This window comes from Zootoca vivipara, chromosome 13 (genome assembly GCF_963506605.1).
Source record: "Zootoca vivipara chromosome 13, rZooViv1.1, whole genome shotgun sequence".
Lineage (NCBI taxonomy): Eukaryota > Metazoa > Chordata > Lepidosauria > Squamata > Lacertidae > Zootoca > Zootoca vivipara.
Genome location: NC_083288.1, coordinates 51,463,237 through 51,477,063, shown reverse-complemented (window position 1 = coordinate 51,477,063; position 13,827 = coordinate 51,463,237).

Below are 13,827 nucleotides of genomic sequence, written 5' to 3'. Positions count from 1 at the left end.
GGGAAAAGGGGGGGAAAGGGAAAAAAGAGAGAATTTCCAAATCTTCATTTGTCAGCTATACACGGAAAATTGTTCAAAACATCGACTCCAAGATAGCACCCATTTTCTATAAACCAATGTTTTCTTCAGGTCTTAAACCCAGAGATCATAATTTTCGTTTTCTTTTTCTCTCGAAAAGTCTATAAGGGGTTTCCAATCTTTAGTAAATACTGACAATGGTTTTTCTCTGATTAAACACCTCAGCTTTACAATCTCACCTAAGACCAATCATTTTAACAATCTTTCCTCCATGGTAGGTAATGGTGAATCTTTCGATCTTTGTGCATATAAAAGCCTCGCCCCTGCGCTCATGTATTGAAATCATGTTCTATAGTCTTTTTCAGTTATATATCCATTATTCCTAACAGGAAAAGTCTTGGCTTCAACGGAATGCTAAGCTTTAAAATCTTCTGCATCGGTGTATGTATTTGTACCCAATATTTCTTAGCTTTTTTACAAGTCTATCATATTTTTCACACTTCCAGCAAACATTTGGAACATTCTAGATAATTTCACCAGAGTTGGATACCATTGATAAACTGTTTTATTAAAAAAAGTTAAGATCACAACACAATGTAAAATTTTAACCCTGTAATCCATCTGCAAGTTTTTTGCCCATTTAATCAAATTCCCACTTGAAAGACGTTTGGAGTGTGTGTGTGTGTGTTATTAAATTTTCTGTTTTACAATTTAAAATACGGTACTCATTTTACATGCTTAAGATATCAATGACTTCCCTTCTTCTCTTTCCATGGTTCATTTTACATCTCACAAATCCCTGCATATCTTACAAAAACTACATCATTCAGTATTCCATTACAGTCGTACCTCGGAAGTCGAACGGAATCCATTCTAAAAGTCCGTTCGACTTCCACAAAGTTCAGAAACCAAGGTGCAGCTTCCGATTGGCTGCAGGAAGTTCCTGTCAATGCCTGTCAAGCCTCTGCTTAAAGACCTCCAAAGAAGGAGACTCCACCACACTCCTTAGTAGCAAATTCCACTGCCGAACAGCTCTTACTGTCAGGAAGTTCTTCCTAATGTTTAGGTGGAATCTTCTTTCTTGTAGTTTGAATCCATTGCTCCGTGTCCGCTTCTCTGGAGCAGCAGAAAACAACCTTTCTCCCTCCTCTATATGACATCCTTTGATATATTTGAACATGGCTATCATATCACCCCTTAACCTTCTCTTCTCCAGGCTAAACATACCCAGCTCCCTAAGCCGTTCCTCATAAGGCATTGTTTCCAGGCCTTTGACCATTTTGGTTGCCCTCTTCTGGACACGTTCCAGCTTGTCAGTATCCTTCTTGAACTGTGGTGCCCAGAACTGGACACAGTACTCCAGGTGAGGTCTGACCAGAGCGGAATACAGTGGTACTATTACTTCCCTTGATCTAGATGCTATACTCCTATTGATGCAGCCCAGAATTGCATTGGCTTTTTTAGCTGCTGCATCACACTGTTGACTCATGCCAAGTTTGTGGTCTACCAGGACTCCTAGATCCTTTTCACATGTACTGCTCTCAAGCCAGGTGTCACCCATCCTGTATTTGTGCCTTCCATTTTTTTTTTTGCCCAATTGTAGTACCTTACATTTCTCCTTGTTAAAATTCATCTTGCTTGCTTTGGCCCAGTTGTCTAATCTGTTAAGGTCATTTTGAAGTGTGATCCTGTCCTCTGGGGTATTAGCCACCGCTCCCAATTTGGTGTCGTCTGCAAACTTGCTCAGGATGCCCTCAAGCCCATCATCCAAGTCATTGATAAAGATGTTGAACAAGACTGGGCCCAAGACAGAACCCTGTGGCACCCCACTAGTCACTACTCTCCAGGATGAGGAGGAGCCATTGATGAGCACCCTTTGGGTTCGGTCAGTCAGCCAGTTACAAATCCACTGAATGGTAGCATTGTCTAGCCCGCATTTTGCCAGCTTCTTTACAAGAATATCATGGGGCACCATAGCTGCCAAGTTTTCCCTTTTCTCGCGAGGAAGCCTATTCAGCATAATGGAATTTCCCTTAAAAAAAGGGATAACTTGGCAGCTATGTGGGGCACCTTGTCAAAGGCCTTGCTGAAATCAAGACAGGCTACATCCATACATCCAGGCTTGTAATTCTGTCAAAAAATGAGATCAGATTAGTCTGACATGACTTATTTTTCAGAAACCCATGCTGACTTTTAGTGATCACAACGTTCCTTTCTAGGTGCTCACAGACCGTTTGCTTAATGATCTGCTCTAGAATCTTTCCTGGTATTGATGTTTAGGGCTTTCAAGGTCAGCATCAACACTTTGAATTGTGCTTGGAAACGTACTGAGAGCCAATCTTTCAAGTTAAGTGGTCTCGGCGGCCGCTCCCAGTCACCAGTCTAGCTGCCGCATTCTGGATTAGTTGCAGCTTCCGGGTCACCTTCAAAGGTAGCCCTACGTAGAGCACATGGCAGTAGTCCAAGCGGGAGATAACCAGAGCATGCACCACTCTGGCCAGACAGTCTGTGGGCAGGGAGGGTATCACCCTGCGTACCAGATGGAGCTGGTAGGCAGCTGCCCTGGACACAGAATTGACCTGCGCCTCCATGGACAGCTGTGAGTCCAAAATGACTCCCAGGCTGTGCTCCTGGTCCTTCAGGGGCACAGTTACCCCATTCAGGACCAGGGAGTCCTCCACACCTGCAAGAGGGGGAGAGAGGGAGAAGAGAATGTCCCTCTGCGTAATTCCTCCATGCCAGGCCCAGCTTCATAAACTCCCATCCCCTTTTCTCCAAACTTAAAGTCCCAAACCTCAGCAGTGGAACAAGCTGGAAGTGGAATTATTTATGGCACAATTTCATCTGGCTTTGCTCCAGCTTCCTCTTTTGCACCGAGCTGGTGGGGAAAAGTTGCTGACGGAGACACGTTTGGGGGTTTGTCATTTCCCTAGAATTCAGGGTCACACCTACAGAAGTCATTCTAGGTCACATAGGACAACACAGTCATGATTCACAAAGGGCAGCAGAGGGGGGTCCCTTCTCCCAACAATGCAAAATTAACTTATGAGATTCATTCCTGCAAGATAGTGTAGCCTTATCAGCTACTAAGGGTCCTTTAAGTTGCGCCCAGGCAGGACAGAGATAGTCAATAATGACACCGGGGGTTGAATTCAGAGAAAGAATTTAATTTCTTATTAATAAGAGACTCCAGGTGATCAGCTCACGACAAGAGTAAAGAAACTGGGGAGTAATGGTGCATTTTGTATAGTGTGTGCACACTCAGAGGATGACCTCCAAACAATCCTAAATCTCTTCTCAGAAGCTTAGGAAAAGCTTGGCCTATCGCTCAACATCCAACAAACCAAAGCGTTGCACCGACAAGCACAAAACAGCCCCTCTGCAGCGCCACAAATCCAACTCAATGGTGTAACGTTGGAAAATGTTGATCACTTCTCCTACTTGGAGAGTTATCTTTCCACAAGGGCCGACATTGATACCGAAATCCGGCATCGCCTGAGCTCTGCGAGTGCGGCTTTCTCCCGATTGAAGCGCAGAGTGTTTGAGGACCGGGACATTCGCAGGGAAACCAAAATGCTTGTTTACAAAGCTATTGTATTGCCAACCTTACTATATGCTTGTGAAACATGGACCACTTATAAACGCCATCTCCAACTCCTCAAAAGATTCCATCAACGGTGTCTCTGAAAAGTTTTACACATCACTTGGGAAGACAGGCGAACTAATGCCAGTGTACTGGAAGAAGCAAAGATCACCAGTGTTGAAGCAATGATTCTTCAACCTCAACTTCGTTGGACTGGTCATGTTGTGCGGATGCCTGATAATCGTCTTCCAAAGCAACTACTCTATTCCGAACTTAAAAATGGAAAGCCTAATGCTGGTGGTCAACAAAAGAGGTTGAAAGACTTTTTTTTTAAAAAAGTATTTATTCAAGATTTTTTAAACAACTAAAACATACAAAAATACAATGCACAAAAAAGAAATATAAAACACAAAAATACAAACACAAAAGATACAAAATACAAAAACGTAGAAAATAAAAAAAACAAAAAACCACAGAATTGTCCTGCGCCTCCATGGACAGCTGTGAGTCCAGAATGACTCCCAGGCTGCGCAGCTGGTCCTTCAGGGGCACAGTTACCCCATTCAGGACCAGGGAATCCTCCACACCTGCCCGCCTCCTGTCCCCCACAAACAGTACTTCTGTCTTGTTGGGATTCAACCTCAATCCCAATTCCTAGGTGTATGCCCCCCCCAGCAGGCCCAAACTGGGATTAGGAACCCACCCACCCCGTCCTACCTTTGCCTCTTTATTCGTCTCCCAGGCAGGGGTGGGTCAGGGTTTCTGTCCGTTCGCCTGACACTTGTGGGTTATCTTTGCCCATGTGCTTCCTTCTCCCTCCCGGGGGAACAGTCATATTTAGAGCTTTCCAAAACCGCAAAGCAGTGACAGCAGGGGAAGCCCAACTTCTGGGGTTGCCCTCCCCACCCCCCATAGTTGAACTGGGGCCAAGCTCACCCTCAGGCATCCTTTGAAAAGTGGAAGTTGAGCCGAAAGGGAGGAACCAGAAGGCAAACAAAGCATAGAAACCAAGATCACGTTTCCTCTTCTAAAGCCAAACAGTTTGGTGCCTCCTGTGGGACTGAGTTAGTTCCATAATCTGACGATGTGATGCGCTGCAGGAAGAGGCCCTTTCTTTTACATGCCCTAAAATTAAAGCATGGGGAGGCAAACTAAGGTCCGTGGGCCAGATCAGGCTGCATCAATAGGAGTATAGCAGCTAGATCCAGGGAAGTAATAGTACCACTGTATTCTGCTCTGGTCAGACCTCACCTGGAGTACTGTGTCCAGTTCTGGGCACCACAGTTCAAGAAGGATACTGACAAGCTGGAACGTGTCCAGAAGAGGGCAACCAAAATGGTCAAAGGCCTGGAAACAATGCCTTGTGAGGAACGGCTTAGGGAGCTGGGTATGTTTAGCCTGGAGAAGAGAAGGTTAAGGGGTGATATGATAGCCATGTTCAAATATATGAAAGGATGTCATATCGAGGAGGGAGAAAGATTGTTTTCTGCTGCTCCAGAGAAGCGGACACGGAGCAACGGATTCAAACTACAAGAAAGAAGATTCCACCTAAACATTAGGAAGAACTTCCTGACAGTAAGAGCTGTTCAGCAGTGGAATTTGCTACCAAGGAGTGTGGTGGAGTCTCCTTCTTTGGAGGTCTTTAAGCAGAGGCTTGACAGGCATATGTCAAGAATGCTGTGATGGTGTTTCCTGCTTGGCAGGGGGTTGGACTGGATGGCCCTTGTGGTCTCTTCCAACTCTATGATTCTATTATTCAATCACCGCGTGGATCCGGCCCGCAGACGGTCTGAGAATCGCCGCGTGGATCGCCAGCGTGCATGCGTTCTTTCTCTCTCCCTCACATGGCACCTCCTCCTCCCTCCCTCCTCCTGGCTTCTGCTTGCCCTGCCTAGAGGAGGAACAGCCCCGCTCCGGAGCCCTTTCATGCGCTGCTCATCGTCCCTCCGACACCGCTGCTGCCAGCCTCTGCCGCTCACAAGACACAGGTGAGCAGCCACTGGGGCTCATGGTGCTCTTGCATTATCCCCCCCAAAAAAATAGTTTGGCCCCCCAAGGTCTGAGGGACAGTGGACTGGCCCCCTGCTGAAAAAGTTTGCTGGCCCCTGCCCTAAACCTTCCAATGCTCAGTTTCATTGGATGTCTGCAAGTTCTAGACTTAGGGGTCAGCAAACTTTTTCAGCAGGGGGCCGGTCCACTGTCCCTCAGACCTTGTGAGGGGCCGGACTATATTGGGGTGTGTGTGAACGAATTCCTATGCCCCACAAATAACCCAGAGAGGCATTTAAAATAAAAGGACCCATTTTACTCCTGTAAAAACATGCTGATTCCCAGACCGTCCGTGGACCGGATTTAGAGGGCGATTGGGCCGGATCCGGCCCCCGGGCCTTAGTTTGCCTACCCATGTTCTAGAGTTATAACAGAGGGAGGAAAACTTTTTACCAGTCACTGCGGAAGCTCATCCCCTCCAACATTTCTCCGTTCACATCGACGTCGCCGTATACACATCAACATCGGTCACCTTGAGCAGAAAAATGGAGTGAAATAAACCTGCCTTGAGTCCTTGTCAGGGAAAAAGGCGGGTAATAATAATAATAATAATAATAATAATAATAATAATAATAGGAACTGTGAGAATGATCCGGAACATACCAGAGAGAAAATCCTATTGAACTCAGTGGGATTTAGTTCCTAGTAAAAATGCAGGTGGTGCTGTGGACTAAACCACTGAGCCTAGGGCTTGCCGATCAGAAGGTTAGTGGTTCGAATCCCCGCAATGGGTTGTCCCAGCTCCTGCCAATCTGGAAGTTCAAAAGCACGTCAAGGTGCAAGTAGATAAATAGGTACCGCTCCAGCGGGAAGGTAAACGGCGTTTCCATTCACTGTTCTGGTTCCCCAGAAGCGGCTTAGTCATGCTGGCCACATGACCCGGAAAAACTGTCTGCAGACAAACGTCACTCCCTCGGCCTATAGAGCGAGATGAGCGCTGCAACCCCAGAGCGACTGGACTTAACTGTCAGGGGTCCTGTAAAAAACCGCTTAGGATTGCAGTGTAAGGCTGCTCATCTTTACCCAGTTACCTGGGAGTAAGCTCCATTGAATACAGTGATACTTACTTCTGAGTAGACAGTGCAAGGCTCCATTTACAATAAAGGAATCAACACTTCGTTGTTGTTGTTTAGTCGTTTAGTCGTGTCCGACTCTTCGTGACCCCATGGACCAGAGCACGCCAGGCACTCCTGTCTTGCACTGCCTCCCGCAGTTTGGTCAGACTCATGTTCGTAGCTTCGAGAATCAACACTTCATGTGTTTCCTAAAAAAAAAATTGCTAGCTGCTAAAGCATTGCAATGAAAGAACTGGTGAAATTTTCCTGCAAAAAAATTATACGTAGGAAGCGCTTCGTATTGCCAGCCTCACAATTTCCTTCATTTGGTGCAGAGATTTTATTTTCAGTATAAAACAAAGCGTTAAAACCAAAAGTAAGATATTCTGAGCTCTGAATAAGAAAGCAGAAGCTGATCAAGGGATATGAGGTTGAGAAGTGCCTATTTTTTTATAACGTTGCTGTGCAGGAGTCTGTGAAAAGTGGGTGAACAAAGAGTGCTTATTCTGCAGGAAAACATCCAGTGTGGAAGTATCCCGAGGCTATTTAGTGTAGTGAGGGAAGCCATCTGGGCAAAGGTGGGGCATGGTAGAGTTTTATAGAACTGTAGAGTTGGAAGGGACACCCAGGGGTCATCTAGCTCAACCCCCGCAATGCAGGAATCACAGCTCCAGAATCCCTGAAAGTTGGCCATCCAACCTCTGCTCAGAAACATCCAATAATAACACGGTGCCTGGTAAGAGGCAGAGACAGGGAGATGAGGGGTTTCTCCCTCTCCCATGGTACTAAAAGTTGTTGGGGGGGGGATCACCCGCTGAAATTCTTGGTTTATAAAGGCATGGTCCTCACAATAAACAGATATGATCTATGAAATTCTTGGGTGCTGGATTCGGGACAGGCAAAGAAAAGTGACTTTTCCCCAGACAGTGCACTACTACATTACGCAATCTGGTGTCAGAAGATAATGTTGACCTTCAATTTGTCTGACAGGCCTATCCATGTTTGCGCCTGGAAATTCATAGCCACTGTAAATGGACCCTCCATGTTCCGGGGCAGTCTAGCAGTTGGCAGCAAGTGGGTGGGACTGTTGTCTTCAATGCTCTCCAAGGAGCTTCCCACAAGTATCTCTCATTGCCTGGAGGGGTGGGGGGGGTGGGAGGAGGCTGCGGTCCTGATTCACCTGGCCTCTTACGATGTCCTTCGTATGCAACTGCAGGATAAATCACAGTTCTGAATACCACAAAGGGGAAAGTTTTGCTCTAGCTTCCTCTTTCCCACAAGCTGGAAAGGAAAATTTGCTGATATAAAAACAATTTTGTGTGTGTGTGTGTGTGTGTGTGTGTGTGTGTAATCTTCTCAGAATTCAGGGTTCCTCCACCTACTGTACAGATGTCATTGTAGGTCACGTAGAACAGCAGCATTATGATGCACAAAAGAGGGGGGTCCCTTCTCCCCACAACACAGAAGTCACTTTGGGGTTTCATTCCTGCGAGACCTTCCAGTTGCCCCGTTTTAAGCAGGACGGCTCTGCTTTCTTTGAAGGTGCCCTGGGTTCTGCCTTTGTTCCAGGGCCGTGACCATCATTATTTGCCATGGGGCGTTGGGAATCTGTCCCTGATAGACCACCACTGTGGGTATCTCTGTTGCCACCCGTGATACTGAGGCTGTAGTGTAACGCCACATTCAGAAGTGCAGGTAGTAGTAATAGTATTAATAATGACGATAATGATAATAATTTGTTATTTATTCACCAGCCACTCTGGGTGGATCCCAACAGAATATAAAAAACACGAGAAAACATCAAACATTAAAAACTTCCCTAAAAAGGGCTGCCTTCAGATGTCTTCTAAAAGTCCGATAGTTGTATGTTTTCTTGACATCTGATGGGAGGGCGTTCCACGGGGCGGGCGCCACCACCAAGAAGGCCCTCTGCCTGGTTCCTTGTAACCTCACTTCTCTCAAGGAGGGAACCACCAAAAGGCCCTCGGTGCTGGACCTCAGTGTCCGGGCAGAACGATGGGGGTGGAGATGCTCCTTCAGCTATACTGGACCGAGGCCATTTAGGGCTTTAAGGGTCAGCATCAACACTTTGAATTGTGCTCGGAAACGTACTGGGAGCCAATGTAGATCTTTCAGGACCGGTGTGATGTGGTCTCGGTGGATTAGTAGACAGCTGCCCTGGACACAGAATTGTCCTGCGCCTCCATGGACAGCGATGAGTTCAAAATGACTCCCAGGCTGCGCAGCTGGTTCTTCAGGGCACAGTTACCCCATTCAGGACCAGGGAGTCCCAGTTGCACCCCCATATAAAATCCCCCCCCCTCTAAGATTATGCATTGCAGAAACAATGCCAATTTTGAAAGAGGGCTGTATGCTGGTTCGTGTATTGCAGGGGTCAGCAAACGTTTTCAGCAGGGGGCCGGTCCACTGTCCCTCAGACCTTGTGGGGGGCCAAACTATATTTTGAAAAAAAATATGAATGAATTCCTATGCCCCACAAATAACCCAGAGATGCATTTTAAATAAAAGGACACATTCTACTTATATAAAAACACCAGGCAGCCCCCACAAATAACCCAGAGATGCATTTTAAATAAAAGGACACATTCTACTCATGTAAAAACATGCTGATTCCCGGACCATCCGAGGGTCGGATTTAGGTGGCGATTGGGCCGCATCCAGCTCCTGGGCCTTAGTTTGGGGACCCCTGGTGTATTGCTTTGGAAAGTGCAAATCTGGAAGATTTGCCTTTAAATGAGAACAGAATCAAATTCCGCTCCTCTCCACTGGGTGATCAACCCATGACACTCGCTGCTGAAAGGTGTAGTTAAAAGCCAATAGCTTAAAAAGGATCTGTTCCCCCCACCCCCCAAAAATCTTTCTTGCTTCCTTCCAATATACTCTTTACACTCTTTCCAATTCTCCAAGGTAGTGAGTCGTTTCCCACCCGAGTATGTTTTCCTTTAGAATGCAGTCACTGGTGCCTTGGGATGTCTTACAATATTTGTGCTTCATCTACAAATATTCAGGCTCAGTATCGGTGGAAAAGGTTGTCCGCTGCTGAATGCTAAATCAATCTTTTTAGCGTGGCGGCACCTAAACCTTGGAACTCCCAGCCTATTGATATTAGACAGCTGCTTTCTCTGTCCTCTTTACAAGCCAATTTGTTTGTTTCTTTAGGCAGGCCTACCCACAGAATCATAGAACTGTAGAGTTGGAGGGGACCTCAAGTGTCATCTAGTCTAGCCCCCTGCAATGCAGGAATTGCAGATAGAAAATCCTTGACAGGTGGCCTCTGCTTTTATTTGTTTTTTCACAGCACAGAAGATGCATTTTGAGAAAACAACAGTAAGCAACAAGATGGCCTCTGCTTAAAGACCTCCCACAGAGGAGAGCCCCATATCACTGTCAAACAGCCCTTCCCATCAGAAGGTTCTTCCTCATGTTTAATAGGAATTTCGTTGCTTGTAATTTGAATGCACCGTTTCTTAGAAGTGTCTACTATTTTTAAAGTCTGCTTTGATGGCTAATTTAAACGAACATTTTGCAAGCTGCCTAGATATTTTTTCGATTCAGCAGCGTATAAAGGTAAAGGGGCCCCTGACCATCAGGTCCAGTCGTGTCCGACTCTGGGGTTGCGGCACTCATCTCGCTCTATAGGCCGAGGGAGCCAGTGTTTGTCTGCAGACAGCTTCCGGGTCATGTGGCCAGCATGACAAAGCTGCTTCTGGCGAACCAGAGCAGCACATGGAAACGCCGTTTACCTTCCCGCCGGAGTGGTCCCTATTTATCTACTTGCACCTTGATGTGCTTTCGAACTGCTAGGTGGGCAGGAGCTGGGACCGAGCAACGGGAGCTCACCCCGTCACAGGGATTCAAACCGCCGACCTTCTGATCAGCAAGCCCTAGACTCTGTGGTTTAACCCACAGCGCCACCTGGGTCCCTCAGCAGCGTATAAATCTTGTTAAATGAACGAAACGCTCAGCAGGAAACCAGAGTGCAGAGTCATGCTTCCGAGGGTCACTGACAAAGCCACCAATCTGTGGGTATCTCAGGGGTCCAGGACTGCTTGGGCTCCTTCAAATCTAAGTCACCCACTGCAGTGCCCACTCAATGCACCTTTCTTTTTGTGCTACCTACACCTCAACTCTGCCTTGGGCTGGATCAGGGCTTCAGAGAAGCCATTGGCAGCGGAGGACGAGCTCTGTCACAGATGCTAGAGAGGCCTGATCTGGCCTGTGGTCCCTGGGATGTCCTGCTAGGGCGGTGGTGGCTGGTGCCCATTTGCGACTGGTAGGGTGGGAGGCGGGGACCCAGGTGGCGCTGTGGGTTAAACCACTGAGCCTAGGGCTTGCTGATCAGAAGGTCGGTGGTTCGAATCCCTGCAACGGGGTGAGCTCCCGTTGCTCGGTCTCAGCTCCTGCCAACCTAGCAGTTCGAAAGCACGTCAAAATGCAAGTAGATAAATAGGAACTGCTACAGCGGGAAGGTAAACGGCGTTTCCATGTGCTGCTCTGGTTTGCCAGAAGCGGCTTTGTCATGCTGGCCACATGACCTGGAAGCTGTACGCCGGCTCCCTCGGCCAATAATGCGAGATGAGCGCGCAGCCCCAGAGTCTGTCACGACTGGACCTAATGGTCAGGGGTCCCTTTACCTTTTACCTAGGGTGGGAGGCAGGGAGGCCAACAGCAGGTGGCGCCAGAGCCAACGACAAGCAGAACACGCAACTCTAGCCTGCTACCGATGAATTCCACAAAGGCATTCCTCAAACTTTTTCAGCAGGGGGTCGGCCCTCTGTCCTTCAGACCTTGTGGGGGGCCGGACTATATTTTGGAGGGGGGGGGGGAAATGAACAAGGGACTATGAGTGGTGCGCGAAAGGGCTCCGGAGAGGGGCTGCTTTAAATGGCGGCCGCTCGAGAGGGTTGTCAGCCAACCACGGCTCCTGTGTCTTGCGAGCAGCAGGGACTGGCGGCGGCGGCAGAGGGACGATGAGCAGCGTGCAAAAGGGCTCCAGAGAGGGGCTGGCACCAACAAAGCCCAGCCCCCTTCCTCCTCTAGGCAGGGCAGGGAGAAGCCAGGAGGAGGGAGGGAGGGAGGAGGTGCCGCTGCCATGTGAGGGAGAGGGAAGGAGAGGGAAAGAACGCGTGCACTGGCGGTCCACGCGACGATTCCCGGACCCTCTGCGGGCCGGATTTAGAAAGCAATTGGGCCGGATCTGGCCCGTGGGCCTTAGTTTGCCGACCCATGCACAAAGGCAACGTTGAGACGAAGGAGTCCCAGTGAGGAAAGGGAGCCATATTTGCAGCTTTTCAGTCTTGAGAAAAGGCGGTTAAGAGATGACGTGGTGGAAGTTTATAAAATTATGCATGGGGTGGAGAAAGCAAAGAGAGAAAAGCTCTTCTCCCTCTCATAACTGTCAAATTTGTGGACATCTGGATGTTGGAAGATTCAGGGCAGATAGAAGAAAATGCTTCTGTACAGGGCTAAACTATGGAACTCCCTCCCACAGGAGGCAATGGCGACCACCAGCCTGGATGGCTTTAAAAGAGGAATAGACAAATAGACACTCTGGGGGTGCCTTGAGTGGTCATAGCTGCCGTCCCTCTTTCCTTCCCTCCTCCTTCTGGTGCCCTTTCATGTTTCTATTGGCCGCTAATCCTGTGGGCATCCTCTTCCTAGGCCCGGGGGGGGGCATGAGAAGGCACCTCTTTGTGAGATGAGGTGCGGCTCAGAGACCAGGGGTACTGGCGGTGGTGGCTCCCAAGAAGAGGCGGATGAGGGAACACTCCACAAAGGAGGGCGTTTGAAAAAGGGTGAGGGGCTGCCAGCTCTGCAGGCAAGGGGTGACCTAACTGGGCTTCTGAAGCTTGGGGAGTTGATCAAGGGAGCCGTGGACTGGGAAAGGTTGGAAACCTCTGACATAAGGTAATAGCTACCGGTAGCGCCACCCCCTGGACTGTTTTGTAAGTAAGCAGGTGAGAAGCTACCTGAAAGGGGCAGAGGTTGGTGGGGCAGTGCCCCCATTTGCCTGGTGGATCCGACTGCTCCCCAGCGACCGTGGGATCATCGCACCCTTCATGTCCACAGCTACAAGCCAATTGGTTTAGAGAACGGCTGCAAAAGAGCTAGCCTCTCCTGACAAGGTTTGGCAAGGGTCGTTATGAGGAGTTTCCAGAAATGTGGAAGCACATTGCTCCTATGGAGGTTTGTGGAGCAGACACTACAAAGTGGGTCCTTCTGCTTCTTTTTTTCCGGCTGTCCTGTATTTGCAGGGCAGGATGTTCTACAAGCTCTATGCACTGACTCCCTCGGCCCCCTTCCGCCAACCTTCTCCAGGCCCCCTCAAGTGATCTTTGCACTGTCAATATACTTTTGCTCTCTCTCCAGGGAAGGACCGCATTTTCAGCTTTCAAAAAAGCCGATCAGGGTCAGGAATGAAGTCCCCCCCCCCCATTTTCTTCAAAATAAGTGAAATTAAATGCACAAAAAAGTGACCGTTTATTTAGAGCCTAACGCCTTCTTTGTTTGGGATGCAAAAGGGCCCAGCTTTCATTTTTTAGTGAGAGAAGTGAAATACGGTGATTTGTGATCTTCATATACACCAGGCACCCCCAAACTTCGGCCCTCCAGATGTTTTGGGCTACAATTCCCATCTTCCCGGACCATTGGTCCTGTTAGCTAGGGATCATGGGAGTTGTAGGCCAAAACATCTGGAGGGCCACAGTTTGGGGATGCCTGATATACACCAACCCTTCCAAACCTGGGCCCAGCAGATGTTTTGGACTACAATTCCCAGCAGCAGCACCACACACACCCGACATTTCTGTCTCACACCTCCACAGTCAAAAGCTGTGTCCCTCTGAACACCTGGAACACCTGGTTGGCCAACCATGAGAAGATGCATCACCTGATCCAGCTCCTATGTTCTTGTTTTCCAGAGGTCCTATTGGGGTGACATAGCCATCGGCACTGAGAACTCGAGTTTGCTATTGTACATGTCACACTGCAGAGAGCTGCTTGCTAAACAACTGCGTGAAGGGCCTTTCCCCACCCCCAATTAAATCTCATTGCAGGCACTGAGGTGGTGGTGGTGGGGGGAGAGGTTGCAAAACTGTGGTG